The sequence below is a fragment of the Chiloscyllium plagiosum genome, unplaced genomic scaffold (assembly GCF_037043375.1).
Source record: "Chiloscyllium plagiosum isolate Xiang-an unplaced genomic scaffold, Cpla_swu_hap1 HiC_scaffold_13, whole genome shotgun sequence".
NCBI lineage: Eukaryota > Metazoa > Chordata > Chondrichthyes > Orectolobiformes > Hemiscylliidae > Chiloscyllium > Chiloscyllium plagiosum.
Window position 1 is genome coordinate 38,896,824 of NW_028270151.1, and position 5,069 is coordinate 38,901,892.

At 44.1% G+C, this 5,069-nt stretch overlaps 1 protein-coding gene across 8 annotated transcripts in view; it reads right to left on the minus strand.

Annotated features, from left to right (window-relative positions):
- Positions 1–5,069, minus strand: part of LOC122555988 (guanine nucleotide exchange factor DBS) — a 404,319-nt gene that overhangs the window by 142,356 nt on the left and 256,894 nt on the right. The window lies entirely within an intron of this gene.

Consider the following 5,069-nt stretch of genomic DNA (forward strand, 5'->3'; position numbering starts at 1 on the left):
GGACCTTGGGGCCAATGTGAAATTCCGTCCGGGCTGGGGTGAGCTCGGACGGGATCCCACCGCACACCTGAGCGTCCTCCAACTGGTGTACTACGTCGGGTCCGAGCACCGCCGTTTTGAGGCGTCGGATGGCAAAAGATTTTTTTTTATCTGACTGTCACGTCAATCCTTTAATTAAGTCTTATTTCCAACTTATTCTTTAAACACTGTAAAGTAATGCAACTTTTTTTAAATTCCTCTTTTGTATCTAAGATTTGTACCTAGGTACTTGTACCTAAGATGGCGTCATAAGAGGCAACATTATGAAACTTTTCACTATACTTCTGTACTTGAGTACACATGACAATAAAAGATATTCTTGTATATTCTATCCTACTCTATTTTATTCTCATGCATGAGTATATACATTATGTGATTTGGATGCATTTGACCTTTTTAATAACTTGTATACTTCACTTGAATTGATTTCCAATAAAACATACTCCATAATTTTACTGAACACAAAGTGATCTGTCTGGCTTGTTTCTTCATAACATGAGTGATACCGCTGTTACTGCTGGTGTTGAGGTCTCCCAAGTGAGTGAACAGGAGGTCCAGAGTCCATGCAGAGTTAGTAGTATGAGGACATTGGGAGAACAAGTGAGAGACAATATTCCATGCAATAGTGAGAGGGTCATGCATGAGTGAAGTAGCAGAGAGAATGAATATGAGATGGCAAAGAGAAGAAGATGGCATTTATGCTGGCCGAGTGGAGAAGACCACTTAATTCCTCCTACACTGCTGATTGTTCCTTCTGACAGCTGAGACTGCACTGACGTGAGTGGCAACCTCAGAATAGGCTCGCAGGGTCAAATGCTGTGGCTTCCATTGCTTGTCCTGCAGCTTATGGATGCCCCTCCCCCCTGCATCTGCAGCACCCCACCTGCCAGGGCCTCCAGGTACCTGTCTGCAAGGTGGGACAGCAATTTCTCCTTATTTGCCAAGTCCGGGGAAAATATCATGAACAATATTGAGTGGCTCCTTGCTGCCAGTGTTTGTCTGAGTATGAAATTACCTTTTTAAGATGGCCGTGATGCCATGAAATGGTGTTCTATTCTAGGATACCCACTTGAGTGGTAAAATCCAGATAGTGATGACAGAGTTGCTATAGGGGGTAGGGTACATAATTAGTGAGGCAGATTTAGGGCAATAGCATGAGAAATTCCACAAGTTTTCATAGAGAGAAACCCCCCCATTAAACTTAATGAAAATGGCACATCTGAAGTAAATTAAGACTCAACCCATATGTGCATCACTGAGGAAGTGTAGTGCTGCAGAGTTGCCCTCATTCTGATAAGATATTCGACTTCCAGACTATGTCAGCTGTCTCCCTGGTTTGCCTCATACTCTCCTTCCTGTATCTATTTCAGTTCTTCCAAAATTCTATTGTGTACACCATAACCCACACAATCTCTCATAAAGATCAATCTCCTTAACATCTCAATTTAAAATCTTTATCCTTGAGTTAAAATTCTTTCTCAGCCTCACTATTTTAATCTCTGACATATCCTCTGCTACTAAAATCCTTCAAACCTTGTGTTCTCCAATTCTAATCTTCAGTGTTTTCCCATTACCTGAGCCCTATCAGTGGTGGTTCTACCTTCAAAGCGAAGACATTAAGATCCTGAATTACGTCTCTAAAGCTCTTCTGTTTTGAGTGGAGAACTCAGTGGAGGTATAAGAGCAAAATCAAACCATTCCTTTAATATTAGTTTGTAATTGTAGAAGAATAAGATGGCCTGCAAAAAGGGTTTTTGATTGGGGGAAGGCAGATTTTATTAAAATGAGGCAAAATCTCACCAAAGTGTATGGGAAACAGCTACTTGAGGGTAAATCTATAGCAGAACAGTGGGAGACATTCAAAAAGGTTTTGGGGAGAGTGCAGGTCCAACATGTTCCCTTTAGGATGAAATATACAAACAACAAGCCCAGAGAACCTTAGAGGTATATTCAAGACTGGATAAAACAGAGAGACATATCAAAGGTGCAAAGGATAGGATGCTTTTCCACAGATTCCAGAGGGCAACAGGTAATTTCATAATAGGGTGGTGAAGAAAGCATACAGGATATTTGCCATTATCAGTCAAGCTATAGATTATAGCAGCAGGGAGATTATGTTGGGACTGTACAGGATTTTAGAATCCCTACAGTGAAGAAGCAGGCTAATTGGCTCATAAAGACCACATCAATGCTCTGAAGACTATCTCACCCAGGTTCACGACATTCCTATAACATGCACCTCCCATGGCTAATCCACCTAACTTGCACACTATGGACAATTTAGCATGGACAATCCACTTAATCTGCACATCTTTGAGAGTGGGAGAAAACCCAGAGGAAACCCATGCAGTCACATGAAGAATACACAAACACCAGATAGACAGTCACCCAAGGCTGATATCAAACTCAGATCCGTGGTACTGGGAGGCAACAGCGTGAACCACTGAGCCACCATGCCACCAATAACTTTGGCTAGGTCATAGCTGGAGTACTGAGTGCAGTTCTGGTCACCACACTATAGGAAGAATGTGATTGCACTGGAAGGGATGTAGAGGAGATACACTATACTGTTCCCTGGGATGATGCATGTTAGCTATGAGAAAAGGCTGGATATGCTTGGGTTGTCTTCTCTGGAGCACAGAGTGTGAGAAGGTTCTTGACAGAGGTGTGTAAGATTATGAGGGGCATAGACAAGGCGGATTGAAAAAGGCTATTCCCCTTAGTTGAAGGGTGAATACCAAGAAGGCACACTGAAAGGCAGCAGGTTTAGAGAGGATTTTATTTTAACCCAGAGGATGGTAGGGGTCTTGAATTCATTGCCTGTGTCACACATTCAAGTCTATGGGCCTAGTGCTGAGAAGTGAGACTAGTGTAAATTCAGTGTATTTTTAGTGGTACAGAGGAGCCCATACTAGATTGAAAATGTGTGGTCAGTGTTCTGGGACAGTCTAAAAGATACCAATAAGGAATATGGGGGATAGGTTAGTCAAGCCAGGGTGGGAGAATAGCCCAGGGAAACCTCAAATGGATCCAAGTGGTCCATCAATAGGTCACCTCCTAGCCCTCCTACCCAAGCAGTGAATTCCACCAGGCTGGACTTTAGTCATGGTCCTCCCTCAATTGCTGATCAAACTTCAGTGATGGTGGAATGAAGCCTTTGGATGGTCTCAAGGGCTCTATTGACCCATAGGTGGGTGGACTGCCTGGTACCTCACCTGATTCCCCTGCCATATTGAATTAGGAGCAAGTGCAGGCAGGCATGATGCCCATGGCATCTTGCAGCTCTACCTACAAACAAGACATGGTGGGGAATCCAGCCAAAGGTTACTGAAGAGTAGTCATTGTCTCTTAGTGGTGTCTTCCATTGAGTCGTATGCACAACATGTTCAGTTTGCGTTAGTGATTTTTTTGTTTATAATCTGCCTGTAAGTTTGTGCTAGACATAGTGGTCTTTTTATTTCAAATACATTTTCTAATTAATCGTGTCCCACACTCTGGATTAGGTGTGTTTACAGTGTACCTCTGGAGCAGGTGGGAATGGAACCTGGGTCACCTGACTCAGAGATGGGCTTCCTGATGAAGGGCTTTTGCCCGAAACATCGATGTTCCTATATCTCGGATGCTGCCTGACCTGCTGTGGTTTTCCAGCATTTGACCCTAATCTTGACTAATCTCCAGGATCTGCAGTACCCACTTTTGCCTCAGAGATGTGGATTCTGCCACTGTGCCATAAATGGACTTTTTACTTTAACTTGTTGATTGGTTTGTATTTTCGGGTTCACCCACAGAGACTGAAATATTGGTGAAACCAACTTGTTCACTTCCTTAATAATGTTATCTGGGAGATAGGTAGAGGGGCTATTTTTGTACTGTAAAATTCTATGATTACAAATTTGCTGATCCACAAAAGAAATATTTTGAACTTACTTTCACAATTGGTTAATAGCTTGCATTAAGCCTAAAAATAATGGGCATTAAACCAGCTCAATATGCAAGGAAGTGGCACATGGTGAATGTGTTTTATGTTTAACCGCATTCAAAGACTGCCTTAAAATCCCAGAGCCTTCGGATTCACTTCAAAGAAACCAAATTATACTAAATGAGGGGCAAAGTGTGTGCAGGTTAAAGGATCTTGGAGAGTGAACGTGTTTTGCACAAAGTTAAAAATCACACAACACCAGGTTACAGTGCAACGGGGGGTTTATTTGGTAGGAAAAGTGAGGACTGCGGATCAGAGTTGAGATTGTGATGCTGGAAAAGCATAGCAAGTCAGGCAGCATCTGAGGAGCAGGAGAATCGACATTTCAGGCATAAGCTTAATCAGGAATGAGGCTTGTGAACCAAAGGGGTAGAGAAATAAATGGGAAGGGGTGGGGCTGGGGGAGGGGGGGAAGGTAGCTGAGAGTGCGATAGGTAGATGAAAGTGGGGGTAATGGTGATAGATCAGAGAGGAGGATGGAGCAGATAAGTGGGAAGGAAAATGGACAGGTAGGACCGATCATGAGGGTGCTGCCGAGTTGGAAGGTTAGATCTGGATAAGGTGTGAGGAAGGGAAATGAGGAAACTGGCGAAATCCACATTCATCCTGTGGGGCTGGAGCGTCCCAAGGCAAAAGATGAGGCCTTTTTCCTCCAGGCATTGGGTGGTTAGGGTTTGGCGGTGGAGGAGGCCCAGAACTTACATGTCCTTGGCGAAGTGGGAGAGGGAGTTAAAGTGTTCGTCCATGGGGCGGTGGGGTTGCTTCGTGTGCGCTTCCCAGAGATGTTCTCTGAAGCATTCTGCGAGTTTGATCTAGTTGCACAAGCTTTCGCAGCGCTGTTCCTTCCTTGGGTAGCTAGTTTTGTGCAGAAGCGAAAGTGAACAGAAGGTTCTGCTTATGAAGATAAAGACTGTGGAGGGTATGTTAACCTGTTGCCCATGTTGTGTTGTGTTGTGCTGTGCTGTGCTGAATTGAGCAGAGGGCAGGGGCGTGGCCCCGCCTCCCCAGCTTGATTGACAGCTGGCGCGCATATTTTGTAGGCGGGCAAGCC